Genomic DNA, 15,482 nt, shown 5'->3' with positions numbered 1-15,482 from the left:
TCGAGATTCAGGGCTGGCTAGCAAAGAGCTCCGGGTACTTGGCCATCAGATCATCTTCACGCTCCCAGGTTGCTTCTTCCTCAGAGTGGTGACTCCATCTGACTTTGCACATCCTGACGGTCTTCCTTCGGGTGACTCTATCTGCAACCTCAAGGATCTGAGCTGGCTTCTCAACGTAGGTCAAGTCCTCCTGGACTTCAAGACCTTCCACTGGCAACTGCTCTTCTGGCATACGCAAGCACTTCTTCAACTGAGACACATGAAAGACATCATGCACAGCAGACAAATTCTCTGGCAAACTGAGCTGATAAGCCACTTCTCCACGTCTTGCAAGAATCTGATACGGACCAATGTAGCGGGGTGCTAGCTTGCCTTTCACTCCGAATCTTCTGACTCCTCTGATCGGTGACACTTTCAGATAGACAAAGTCTCCGACTTCGAAACTCAGCTCTCTTCTTCTTGTGTCTGCATAGCTTCGCTGCCTTGATTGCGCTATCTTCAGATTCTCTCGGACCATCTTGATGTTCTCTTCGGCTTCAAGCAAAATGTCTGGCCCAAACACTTGCTTCTCTCCAGGCTGATCCCATTGCAACGGAGTTCTACAACTCCTTCCATAGAGCGCCTGAAATGGTGACATCTTCAAACTGGCCTGATAACTGTTGTTATAGGAAAACTCTGCATAAGGCAATCGCTTGTCCCATCCGGACTGATCTTGCAACGCACAGGCTCTCAACATATCTTCAAGAATTTGATTGGTTCTTTCAGTCTGACCATCTGTCTGCGGGTGATAAGCTGAACTGAAATTCAGATGCGTGCCCAAGGCTTCATGCAACTGCTGCCAGAAATGAGAGGTGAACTGCGTTCCTCTGTCTGACACTATCTTCTTTGGCACACCATGAAGACAAACGATCCGAGACATATACAATTCTGTCAATACTGCACTGTTGTAGTTGGTCTTGACAGGTATGAAGTGGGCTGACTTGGTCAAGCGGTCCACTACTACCCAAATGGAATCGTAGCCGGCTCGAGTGCGAGGCAATCCGACTATGAAATCCATGCCAATTTCATCCCATTTCCACTGAGGGATCTGCAACGGTTGCAACAATCCAGCTGGTCTCTGGTGTTCTGCCTTAATTCTTCGACAACTATCGCACATAGCCACATGCTCTGCGATTTCCCTTTTCATTCCGTACCACCAGAATTTCTTCTTCAGATCCTGATACATCTTCTCACTGCCAGGGTGAATCGAATAGGCTGTCTCATGAGCTTCCTTAAGAATCAACTCCCGAATAGACTGGACATTGGGAACACACAAGCGGTCTTTGAACCATATCACGCCTTCTGCATCTTCTCGAAAGTCTTTGCCTTTGCCATCTAGAATCAATCGCCGAATCTCACTGATCTTCTCATCATTTTTCTGCGCTTCTTTGATTTCGCGCTCCAAGGTAGGTTCCAATTCAACTGTGACTCCTCGCGAATTGTTCAGAAATCCGAGACTCAACCTGTCAAACTCCTTGGCCAACTCATAAGGCATCGGGCGAGCAACCATCAGATTGACTTGACTCTTTCTGCTCAAAGCATCTGCCACTACGTTTGCTTTGCCTGGATGGTAATGAATCTCCAACTCATAGTCTTTGATCAATTCTAACCATCTTCGCTGCCTCATGTTCAATTCTGACTGAGTGAATATGTACTTCAGACTCTTATGATCTGTGTAAACATCGCATTTCTGTCCATACAGATAGTGCCTCCATGTCTTCAGTGCGTGAACCACTGCTGCCAACTCTAGATCATGGATTGGGTAGTTCTTCTCATGAACCTTCAGCTGTCGGGACGAGTAAGCCACAACTCTTCCCTCTTGCATCAACACACATCCCAAACCTGTGTAACAAGCATCACAATACACCGAGAAGGGCTTGTGCACATCAGGCAAGACTAGGACAGGCGCTGTTGTCAACTTCTCTTTCAGCGCTTCAAAGGCCTCTTGGCATTTCTGGGTCCACTTGAACTCAACCTTGTTGCCTAGCAACGCTGTCATTGGCTTCGCAATCTTCGAAAACCCTTCAATGAATCGCCGATAATATCCGGCCATTCCAATGAAGCTCTTGATTCCTCTAGCATCTGTTGGTGCTTTCCAGTTCAGAATGTCTGCCACTTTCTTCGGATCCACAGCCAATCCTTCTTTGTTGATTATGTGACCCAAGAACAGGACTTCACTGATCCAGAACTCACACTTGCTCAACTTTGCATACAACTGGTGCTCTCGCAATCTCTGCAACACCATCCTCAAATGATCTGCATGCTCTTCTTCACTTTGAGAATAAACCAGAATGTCATCAATGAATACCACCACGAACTTATCAAGATAATCCATGAATACACTGTTCATCAAGTTCATAAAGAATGCTGGCGCATTGGTCAAACCAAAAGACATCACTGTGAACTCATATAAACCATACTTGGTAATGAATGCCGTCTTCGGAATGTCCGAAGGTCGGATCCTGAGCTGATGATAACCTGACCTCAGATCGATCTTGGAGAACACACTGGCTCCTCTCAACTGGTCGAACAGATCTTCTATTCTGGGCAAAGGATACTTGTTCTTGATCGTGACTTCATTCAAAGCTCGATAATCGATACACATCCTCTTAGTACCATCTTTCTTCTCCACAAACAAGACAGGGGCGGCCCAAGGCGAGGTGCTTGGCCGGATGTAACCTTTCTCTGACAGCTCATCAATTTGCTTCTTAAGTTCATCCAACTCTGGTCCAGATATTCTGTAAGCTCTCTTAGAGATAGGGGCGGTTCCAGGAAGAAGCTCTATAGCAAATTCAACTTTCCGCTCTGGTGGCATACCCGGTAAATCCTTTGGAAACACATCTGGGAATTCAGACACAACCTTGATACTCTCAATTGGGTCTGCTTCACTGCTATCAACAGCCATCTGATAACAACTTCCTTTCTTTGGCTCAGGCGGGACTAACTCGGTCACCACTTCCTCTCCTAGTGGGGACACCAACTTGATGGTCCTTTTATCACAACTGATAACTGCCTGATACTTATCTAACCAATTCATCCCTAGGATGACATCTATTCCCTGAGTACCCATTACTATAAGGTTGGCGGGAAACGCTATCCCCCTTATTTCCACACTTACATTTAAACAAATGCTATCAGCTCGAATTCTACCACCGGCTGAGTCAATTTGAATGGGGGTTAACATGGTAGTAGTTGGAAGATTATGTGCTTCTACCCATGATGCAGTAATGAAAGAATGTGTTGCTCCAGTATCAAATAACACTTCTGCAATATGGGAATCGACTGGGAACATACCTACTGTCATGCCGGGGGTCTCCTGAACTGCTTCAGCTTCCAAGTGATTCAATCTTCCATGATTATAGCGCTGCTGAGAGCGATTGCCTGCTCCAGGCTGAGGCACATTCTGCTTTGCTGGGGCATTGGGGCCTGACTGCTGCTGGGCTGCCTTCTTCGGACATTGCATCACCCAATGGCCTTGCTCTCCACAGTGGAAACATGCCCTGTTTCCAACTTGAGCTGGTGCTGCCTGACTGTTCTGCTGATTTGCTGGGGCAGGAAGACGAGGTGCTTGCTGATTCTGCTTCTGAAACTGACCTCCTGACTGATTGCTCTGACGGTTCTGGTACTGATGCTGAGGATACTGCCTTTGAAACTGCTGATGCTGCTGACGCTGCTGATGCTGCTGAGGTGGACGCTGGTTCTGCCTAAACTGCTGAGGTTGATTGCCTGAGAAACGGGGGCGGCTGCTGCTTCCAGGCTGGGGTCCACTGATCTTGCGCTTACGATCTTCCATCTCCTTGCGCTTCCTTTCTGTCATGATTGCTCTGTCAATCAGGTGCTGGAGTGTCGGGAAGGTGTGATTCATCAGCTGATACTGCAGAGGGTCAACCAAGCCTCTCAGGAAACGGTATTGTCGCTTGGCGTCGGTATTGACATCTTCGGGAGCGTAGCGAGACAATTGCAGAAACCTGTCCCGATACTCACTGACAGACGATGACCCTTGCTTAAGGGCCAGGAACTCCTCCTTCTTCACTGTCATCAGACCTGCAGGAACATGGTACTGACGAAAGCTACCTCTGAATTCCTCCCAGGTGATGGCGTCAGGATGGGCATGGGTGGCGAGGTAAGACTCCCACCATGACTGGGCTGCTCCTCTCAACAGACGGGGACCATACAAGACTTTCTCCCTGTCATCGCACTGAGCGGTATGCAACTCCCGCTCCACAGTGCGCAGCCAATCTTCAGCATCCATGGGGTCAGAAGAGTGAGCGAACGTTGGTGGATGACCTCTCATGAATTCAGCACGCTTATCTCTAGGCATCTGAGGCATCTGAGGCTGGGGTGGTGCTTGCTGCTGCTGCTGCTGCTGCTGCTGCTGAATGGCGGCCAAAGTCTGACCGATAGCTTGAACTGCCTGAGTCTGCATCAGAAACATCTGCTCAATCGACATCGGGGGCGGGGGCGGCAGGTGCTGCTGCTGGGGCACCTCATCCTGCGGAGCGGCTCGCTCCTGCTGAGCACGCCTTCCTCCTCTACGCCTGTTCTCTGACATCTGCAGAACGCAACCACACATCAGAACTGATCTGGCAAAGCTTGCAGCATAAGAAAAGAGTATAGAATTCTCCAACAGCACTGAACAGATGAGCATCTTCACTGATCTCCAACACAGACCACACAGCTTCTCAGATAAAGAGGAAAGGAGAATAATGGGTTTCCCAACTATATAACTAACTTTATTGACATAGTATGTAAACCAAAATGCAGGGGATACCCACACTCTGGTGACAATCATTACAAAGATCCAAACCAAACATAGTTCATCATGACAAACATAGATGCACAGGATATAGCAAACTACCCTGTCTAACTAAAACTAACTAAGATCGAGGCTAACGCTAAGACTGAAGCTTCCATGTATATATTTATTTCGTATTAATTACAAGATCCAACTCTAACGATCTATGGTTCTAGATTTATCTTGGTCTTGCAGGCGGGATTGCCATAAGACTGGTGTCCACGCTGAGGTGAGCGGTACGGGTGCTGAGTCCCAACGGGAGCGGGGGATCCACCGTCCAGAAAACGACGTTCCGCGCGCTCAGCCCGCAGCAGGGCGATCTCAGCACGAGCCCTACTCAGCTCGTCTAATGCATGGTCCAGCTCCGTGTTTAGCACGGCGGCTAGGTTGACTGTGCTGCTCAACCTAGGATTGCCCTCACCGACGGGTGAGACAATCACGCCTCCTGTGCTGCCAGATGAACGGCGGGGGTAATACTTCAGGTCAAGACCGTCAGCTGCCCCACCGAAAACCGAGCAGTAGTGCGAAAGCGCACGCCGTGCAGCATCTTGCATGGCTGCCTCAGCTGAGTCCCGCTCAGAGATAGAATAGTGCTCTGAACAGGCCTCTGCACCCTGGAGACTGTCCTCCGGGCAGCGCACCAAGCAAGTCGCCTCCCAGCGGTCCGGGTAGACCCCGCGACTATGCTGGTAGACCACACAGCGATACTCGACGGACCAAGTATGCCGGTCAAATGCCCGACGTAGCAGGGTGTCGAGCGCATCATGGAAGTGACACCCGCGAGCAGCGTCGCGAGTGATGGGTCGAGCAACCCATCCTTCCGGCTCAGGATTAGCAGAGAAGTCGGTGTCGTGGCTCGAGCTGTCGTCGCCTCCTCCGTCGTCTGGGTCTCCTCCAGCAGCTACTCCAGAAGCTGGGGCGCCCAGTGGTGGTGCAGGGGGCGGCTCCAGAGAAAGCACAGGGGAGCAGCTCCTCACAGACTCTATCTCCTGGTGGAGCGAGAGGGAAGAGCTCCGCTGCTCCTGTCGTCGACGTTCCTGCTCCTCACGCAGGCGGTGGTGTAGTCTCTCCAAGTGGCTGGACTGTCCGGCCACGGGACGGCGAAGCGGACGCTCAGCAAGACGGGAGGGTAAGAAGGGGATGACTGACTTTCGTGCAGTGTGTCTAAGTCGAGCCATCTACAAAAGACATCGCAAGCAAAAGGGTGAGAACAGAATTAATATGACCAGCAAGTAATAAGTAAATGAAGGATCAGAATGAAACACAATTTTTTAGCAAGGTATAATATGTAGTAGAACATAGGTTTGGTCAGTAGGACCAACTTTTGAAGGGATATCAAAGTCAAGGAAGAGACAGAGGTCTATAATCCTTAGAACGACCATTCTACTCTAGGTTAGCGGTCCTACAGTCAGCACGGCTTTGATACCACTTATGTCACACCCGGTTTTTAGAAGGCAAACCGAATGCGAACCATGTACGTGCCAGGATCAGTTATTCACGTACACAGCAGTTACATAATATGGACATCATCACACAGTGCTCAAAATAGTATTAAAAGGGGAAATAATAGTCGATTACATCATACGTCTGAGACGTCCATATAGTTCTTACAATAAATCAAAGTGCGGAAAAGAAACGTAGATAACGCGGCCTTCACAGGCAGCCGACTGGGGGTTGCCGCTAACCCACACCTAGAACTCGTCGTAATCTTGGAACTCCTGGAAGTCTCCTTCCACAGCTTCATCTTCGCCTGAGCAGTGGTTGCAATGCTGACAACCTGGGGGGGGGTTTGGTGTGTAGAGCAAGGGTGAGTACACATCAACATACTCAGCAAGTATCCTGTTTGGCTGTAGTGGACTAGCTTTATGTGGGGATAAGTCAAGCAGTTGCTTTTAGTTGGTCAGGTTATTACTTACTAGTAGAAAGCCAGGTTTTAACATTAACCCAAGTTATTAACCCAATGTATCCTTTCCAAACGGAAAGAATACCACTTACCAATACCATAATCATAACCAGAACCATCAATCTCATTGCCACCTGTACCACAATATCTCTGATCAAGTACCACTAATCATTGGAGCTCCCTTGGCCGCTCATAACCGCGAGCACGGCTGATATATCAGTTTCATAACACTCTGCAGAGGTTGTGCACTTTACCCACAAGCCGTGATTCCCATTCTGCCCGGAGATCATGACTCTCCATTGATCACTACCAAGGTGATCCAGCAGGGCATCACTACGAAGCCTTTACAAAGATTCCCCGGGGCTGTAGCCACCCGTTAGGTTTCCTAAATGCACCGCACTCCTCCCCAAGGGGCGAACCCAAACTTGGCAGAGCGAGCCGCATACACCGAGCCCCATTGACGGCACGACGGCTAAGTGAACTACACCCCGGATCCTCTAATTATTCAGCTAAGGGCACCCCATTCCACCCTCATGGTTGCACTGTTTTCCCGGGCGGTCATCCATAGAACAGGTCCTTACGGAGAGGCACTCGAGAAACCGCTCGAGTCCCCTTGAAAACCACAAGTATAATCATAAAGAAGAGCGGGAAAACAGCGTATCATAGATAATCACATCATGTTCATTGATTAGAGTTGAGCAATAGCATCAGACTAAGTAGTAATAATCCGACCCAAATAGGTAAACAAGGACATGGATAACAAAAGCTAGTCAATCCTTAGGTATAAATGTGTAAAGCGGGAGGTGAATTAAAGAATGAATAGGACATAGATAGGTCAAAGGACACTTGCCTCCACCAAACGACTGCTGCTCAGGGGCTTCTCCTGCGAATTCCTCGGGCTCTTCGACCGGACCGTTCTCTATGCGAGCGCAAACATACATACATACATCCACATATTTAATACAAAAGAACAGTACACCATACAAGATAACAAATAAAGCGAATATGCATCAAGTATGACATTCGATAACGCATTTGTTATGGTTAGAAAGAAACGGGAAAGGTCTCGCAGGGGGGGTTAAATCTTATGCACTAATGACACAATTGGTTTTTAACAAAAGAATTCTGTTACATATACACTAATGGAAACCTAATCACTTTTAGTTGATCAACATTGCACAGGGTAAACAATTAACTACGTGCATCAATAGCATAACGGAATTTTAAATTAAACTTCCTATTTTCCCATAGCATGAACAGTGATTAGCCTACTTAAAATACAGTAATTATGATTACAGAAAGTAAATAAAATAAAATAAAAAAAATAAAAAAAACAGAAGGGGGGGGGGCGGTTGAACCGGCCCTAGGGCGGTTGAACCGGCCCTAGGCGGGGCGCGGGCGCGGGCGGCTGAACCGGCGGGGCAGGGGGCGGCGCAGGGGGCGGCCGAGCCGGGGGGCGGGGCGGCCGAACCGGCGGGCAGGGAGGCGGCGCAGGGGGCGGCCGAGCCGGGGGGCGGGGCGGCCGAACCGGCGGGCAGGGAGGCGGCGCAGGGGGCGGCCGAGCCGGGGGGCGGGGCGGCCGAACCGGCGGGCAGGGAGGCGGCCGAACCGGCCATGGGGAAAGGGGAGAGGGGATGGGGGAGGGAGGAGAGGGGGAGGGGGAGCTCACCGGGGAGGGGCGCGACGGCGAGGGGCGGCCGGCGGCAGGGGCGGCCGAGGGCGGCGGTTGGGCAGGGGGCGGCGGCGGCTTAGGGCAGGGGTAGGGGCGGCGGCTTAGGGAGAGGGAGAGAAAATGAGAGAAAATGAGAGGGAGAGGGAGAGGGTTTGGGGAAAAAGGGGAGGTGGGGGGGGGGGGCGGTTGGGCCTATTGGGCCCAGGGGGGGGGCGCGCAGGGGCGGCTGGGCCGGCCGGGGTCGGCCCACGGCGCGGGAGAGAGAAACAAAAAAGGAAGAGAGAGAGAAAAGAGAAAGAAAAGAGAAAGAAAACATTTTCGAAATCCGATTCTTCTACATGAATGCATTTGCACTTTCAAAGCAATCAAAGGAAATGCAAGGTTCGGCATGGTGCATCAAACAACATAAAGCATTTAGGGTTTTTCTTACACGGGAAATCCAAACCGAATCCCGCTAGAACTTTGGAAAAGGTCAAGGTTTAGCGAGGGAAAAAGAAAAGGAAAGGTAACGCCCGAATTTTGGCGAGTAAAGAAAAGAAAAAATTCAACTGCAAAATTCGGGGCGTTACATTGGGATGTGGCACTAGTGTACAAACTTCATTTCTCTTGAAATTGTTGAGCTCCTCCTGCATGGCCAACACCCAGTCCGTATCTAGCAAGGCCTCTTCTACCCTGAAAGGCTCAATAGAAGAGACAAAAGAGTAATGCTCACAAAAATTAACTAATCTAGAGCGAGTAGTTACTCCCTTGCTAATATCACCCAATATCTGGTCGACGGGATGATTCCTTTGAATCGTCGCTCGAACTTGAGTTGGAGGGGCTTGAGGTGCTCCTTCCTCCATAACATGATCATCTTTTGCTCCCCCTTGATCACACGCTTCTTCTTGATGAACCTGTTCATCGTCTTAAGTTGGGGTTTGCACCATTGTTGAGGAAGAAGGTTGATCTTGCTCCTTTTGTTCCTGTGGCCGCACATCTCCAATTGCCATGGTGCGTATTGCGGTCGTTGGAACGTCTTCTTCATCTATATCATCAAGATCAACAACTTGCTCTCTTGGAGAGCCATTAGTCTCATCAAATACAACGTCGCTAGAGACTTCAACCAAACCCGATGATTTGTAGAAGACCCTATACGCCTTTGTATTTGAGTCATAACCTAACAAGAACCCTTCTACAGCTTTGGGAGCAAACTTAGAATTTCTACCTTTCTTCACTAGAATATAACATTTACTCCCAAATACACAAAAGTATGAAACATTGGGTTTGTTACCAGTTAGAAGCTCATACGAAGTCTTCTTGAAGAGGCGATGTAGATAGACTCGGGTTATGGCATGGCAAGCCGTGTTCACGGCTTCCGACCAAAACCGCTCGGGCGTCTTGAACTCTCCAAGCATTGTCCTCGCCATGTCGATGAGCGTCCTGTTCTTCCTCTCTACCACACCGTTTTGCTGTGGTGTGTAGGGAGCGGAGAACTTGTGCTTGATTCCTTCCTCCTCAAGGTACTCCTCCACTTGAAGGTTCTTGAACTCGGACCCGTTGTCGCTCCTTATCTTCTTCACTTTGAGCTCAAACTCATTTTTAGCTCTCCTTAGGAAGCGCTTGAGGGTCCCTTGGGTTTCTGTTTTATCCTGCAAAAAGAATACCTAAGTGAAGCGGGAAAAATCATCAACTATAACAAGACCATACTTACTTCCTCCTATGCTTAGGTAGGCGACGGGTCCGAAGAGGTCCATATGTAGCAGCTCCAGGGGTCTTGATGTAGTCATCACGTTCTTGCTGTGATGAGCATTTCCCACTTGTTTACCTGCTTGACAAGCTACACAAGCTCTATCTTTTTCGAAAGTCACATTTGTTAGACCTAGCACATGTTCTCCCTTTAGAAGTTTGTGAAGGTTCTTCATCCCCACATGAGCTAAACGGTGATGCCACAGTCAGCCCATGCTAGTCTTAGCAATTAAGCATGCATCTAGACATGCCTCCTCTTTTGCAAAATCAACTAAATAGAGTTTGTCGTCTAGTACACCCTTAAAAGCTAATGAACCATCACTTCTTCTAAAGACAAACACATCTACATTTGTGAATAAGCAATTATAACCCATATTACAAAGTTGACTAACGGACAACAAGTTATACCCGAGCGACTCAACTAAAAACACATTAGAAATGGAGTGCTCGGATGAAATAGCAATCTTTCCTAGTCCTTTAACCTTGCCTTGGTTTCCATCACCGAATATGATTGAATCTTGGGAATCCTTGTTCTTGACGTAGGAGGTGAACATCTTCTTCTCCCCCGTCATGTGGTTTGTGCATCCGCTGCGATAATCCAGCTTGAGCCCCCGGATGCATAAACCTGCAAGGCAAATTTAGGCTTGGGTCTTAGGTACCCAACTTGTGTTGGGTCCTACAAGGTTAGTAACAATGGTCTTAGGGACCCAAATGCAAGTTTTATCTCCCTTGCATTTTGCCCCTAATTTCCTAGCAATCACTTTCTTATTCTTCCTACAAATTGCAAAAGAAGCATTGCAAGCATGATAAATTGTAGAAGGTTCATTACTTGATTTTCTAGGTACATGAACAACATTTCTCCTAGGCATATCTCTACCATGCACAAAGGAAGAACTTGAAGCAAACATGGCATTTGAATCATAAGAACAATTCCTATAAGCATTTCTAAAGAGTTTTCTATCACTATAAATGAAAGCATGATTCTTTTGAACACTATTAGCCATAGGGGCCTTCTCTTTCTCCTTGGCGGAGATGGGAGCCTTATGACTTGTTGAGTTTTTGGCTTCCCTCTTAAAGCCAAGCCCATCCTTAATTGAGGGATGTCTACCAACAGTGTAGGCATCCCTTGTAAATTTTAGTTTATCAAATTCATTTTTGCTAGTCTTAAGTTGGGCATTAAGACTAGCCACTTCATTATTTAATTTGGAAATGGAAATTAAGTGTTCACTACAAGCATCAACGTTAAAATCCTTACACCTATTACAAATTACTACATGATCAATACATCAGCTAGATTTATTAGCTACTTCTAACTTAGCCTTCAAGTCATCATTAATACTCTTTAAGTTAGAAATAGATTCATGGCATGTAGATAGTTCACATGAAAGCATTTCATTTCTTTTAACTTCTAGATCAAGAGAATTTTGTGCACTAACAAACTTATCATGCTCTTCATATAAAATATCCTCATGTTTTTCTAACAATCTATTTTTCTCATTCAAGGCATCAATTAATTCATTGATCTTATCAATTTTAGTTCTATCTAGACCTTTGAATAAGCTAGCATAGTCTACTTCATCATCACTAGACTCATCATCACTTGAAGAAGCATACGTAATAGTACTTATAGTATTTACCTTCTTCTCCTTTTCCATGAGGCATGTGTGATGCTCGTTGGGGAAGAGAGCCGACTTGTTGAAGGCTGAGGCGGCGAGTCCTTCGTTGTCGGAGTCGGATGAGGAGCAATCCGAATCCCACTCCTTTCCAAGGTGTGCCTCACCCTTCGCCTTTTTGTAGGTTTTCTTCTTTTCCCACTTTCCACTCTTTCCTTGTTCCTGGTCACTATCATTATCGGGACAGTTAGCAATAAAGTGACCAATCTTACCACACTTGAAGCAGGAGAGACAAAAGAGTAATGCTCACAAAAATTAACTAATCTAGAGTGAGTAGTTACTCCCTTGCTAATATCACCCAATATCTGGTCGACAGGATGATTCCTTTGAATCGTTGCTCGAACTTGAGTTGGAGGGGCTTGAGGTGCTCCTTCCTCCATAACATGATCATCTTGTGCTCCCCCTTGATCACACGCCTCTTCTTGATGAACCTGTTCATCGTCTTGAGTTGGGGTTTGCACCATTGTTGAGGAAGAAGGTTGATCTTGCTCCTTTTGTTCCTGTGGCCGCACATCTCCAATTGCCATGGTGCGTATTGCGGTCGTTGGAACGTCTTCTTCATCTATATCATCAAGATCAACAACTTGCTCTCTTGGAGAGCCATTAGTCTCATCAAATACAACGTCGCTAGAGACTTCAACCAAACCCGATGATTTGTTGAAGACCCTATACGCCTTTGTATTTGAGTCATAACCTAACAAGAACCCTTCTACAGCTTTCGGAGCAAATTAGAATTTCTACCTTTCTTCACTAGAATATAACATTTACTCCCAAATACACGAAAGTATGAAACATTGGGTTTGTTACCGGTTAGAAGCTCATACAAAGTCTTCTTGAGGAGGCGATGTAGATAGACCCGGTTTATGGCGTGGCAAGCCGTGTTCACGGCTTCCGACCAAAACCGCTCGGGCGTCTTGAACTCTCCAAGCATTGTCCTCGCCATGTCGATGAGCGTCCTGTTCTTCCTCTCTACCACATCGTTTTGCTGTGGTGTGTAGGGAGCGGAGAACTTGTGCTTGATTCCTTCCTCCTCAAGGTACTCCTCCACTTGAAGGTTCTTGAACTCGGACCCGTTGTCGCTCCTTATCTTCTTCACTTTGAGCTCAAACTCATTTTTAGCTCTCCTTAGAAAGCGCTTGAGGGTCCCTTGGGTTTCTGTTTTATCCTGCAAAAAGAATACCCAAGTGAAGCGGGAAAAATCATCAACTATAACAAGACCATACTTACTTCCTCCTATGCTTAGGTAGGCGACGGGTCCGAAGAGGTCCATATGTAGCAGCTCCAGGGGTCTTGATGTAGTCATCACGTTCTTGCTGTGATGAGCATTTCCCACTTGTTTACCTGCTTGACAAGCTACACAAGGTCTATCTTTTTCGAAAGTCACATTTGTTAGACCTAGCACATGTTCTCCCTTTAGAAGTTTGTGAAGGTTCTTCATCCCCACATGAGCTAAACGGCGATGCCACAGTCAGCCCATGCTAGTCTTAGCAATTAAGCATGCATCTAGACCGGCCTCCTCTTTTGCAAAATCAACTAAATAGAGTTTGCCATCAAGTACACCCTTAAAAGCTAATGAACCATCACTTCTTCTAAAGATAGACACATCTACATTTGTGAATAAGCAATTATAACCCATATTACAAAGTTGACTAACGGACAACAAGTTATACCCGAGCGACTCAACTAAAAACACATTAGAAATGGAGTGCTCGGATGAAATAGCAATCTTTCCTAGTCCTTTAACCTTGCCTTGGTTTCCATCACCAAATATGATTGAATCTTGGGAATCCTTGTTCTTGACGTAGGAGGTGAACATCTTCTTCTCCCCCGTCATGTGGTTTGTGCATCCGCTGTCGATAATCCAGCTTGAGCCCCCGGATGCATAAACCTGCAAGGCAAATTTAGGCTTGGGTCTTAGGTACCCAACTTGTGTTGGGTCCTACAAGGTTAGTAACAATGGTCTTAGGGACCCAAATGCAAGTTTTATCTCCCTTGCATTTTGCCCCTAATTTCCTAGCAATCACTTTCTTATTCTTCCTACAAATTGCAAAAGAAGCATTGCAAGCATGATAAATTGTAGAAGGTTCATTACTTGATTTTCTAGGTACATGAACAAAATTTCTCCTAGGCATATCTCTACCATGCACAAAGGAAGAACTTGAAGCAAACATGGCATTTGAATCATAAGAACAATTCCTATAAGCATTTCTAAAGAGTTTTCTATCACTATAAATGAAAGCATGATTCTTTTGAACACTATTAGCCATAGGGGCCTTCTCTTTCTCCTTGGCGGAGATGGGAGCCTTATGACTTGTTGAGTTCTTGGCTTCCCTCTTAAAGCCAAGCCCATCCTTAATTGAGGGATGTCTACCAACAGTGTAGGCATCCCTTGTAAATTTTAGTTTATCAAATTCATTTTTGCTAGTCTTAAGTTGGGCATTAAGACTAGCCACTTCATTATTTAATTTGGAAATGGAAATTAAGTGTTCACTACAAGCATCAACGTTAAAATCCTTACACCTATTACAAATTACTACATGATCAATACATGAGCTAGATTTATTAGCTACTTCTAACTTAGCCTTCAAGTCATCATTAATACTCTTTAAGTTAGAAATAGATTCATGGCATGTAGATAGTTCACATGAAAGCATTTCATTTCTTTTAACTTCTAGAACAAGAGAATTTTGTGCACTAACAAACTTATCATGCTCTTCATATAAAATATCCTCTTGTTTTTCTAACAATCTATTTTTCTCATTCAAGGCATCAATTAATTCATTGATCTTATCAATTTTAGTTCTATCTAGACCTTTGAATAAACTAGCATAGTCTACTTCATCATCACTAGACTCATCATCACTTGAAGAAGCATACGTAATAGTACTTCTAGTATTTACCTTCTTCTCCTTTTCCATGAGGCATGTGTGATGCTCGTTGGGGAAGAGAGCCGACTTGTTGAAGGCTGAGGCGGCGAGTCCTTCGTTGTCGGAGTCGGATGAGGAGCAATCCGAATCCCACTCCTTTCCAAGGTGTGCCATGCCCTTCGCCTTTTTGTAGGTTTTCTTCTTTTCCCACTTTCCGCTCTTTCCTTATTACTGGTCACTACAATTATCGGGACAGTTAGCAATAAAGTGACCAATCTTACCACACCTGAAGCAGGAGCGCTTCCCCTTCGTCTTGCTCTTGTTGGGGTGCTCCTTACGACCTTTGAGCGTCGTCTTGAAGCGCTTGATGATGAGGGCCATTTCATCTTCATTTAGCCCGGCCGCCTCAACTTGTGCCACCTTGCTAGGTAGCGTCTCCCTGCTACTTGTTGCTTTGAGAGCAACGGTTTGAGGCTCGTAGATTGGGCCATTCAACGCCTCTTCAACGTATCTCGCCTCCTTGATCATCATTCGCCCGCTTACAAACTTTCCGAGTATTTCCTCGGGCGTCATCTTGATGTACTTAGGATTCTCACGAATAGAGTTTACAAGATGAGGATCAAGGACAATGAAAGACCTTAGCATAAGTCGGACGACATCGTGGTCCGTCCATCTCGTGCTTCCATAGCTTCTTATCTTGTTGACCAGGGTCTTGAGCCTATTGTACGTTTGAGTTGGCTCCTCTCCCTTGATCATTGCGAACCTTCCTAGTTCGCCTTCCACCAACTCCATCTTGGTGAGCATGGTG

The sequence above is a fragment of the Zea mays genome, chromosome 10 (assembly GCF_902167145.1).
Source record: "Zea mays cultivar B73 chromosome 10, Zm-B73-REFERENCE-NAM-5.0, whole genome shotgun sequence".
NCBI lineage: Eukaryota > Viridiplantae > Streptophyta > Magnoliopsida > Poales > Poaceae > Zea > Zea mays.
Note: the sequence above shows the minus strand (reverse complement) of the source record.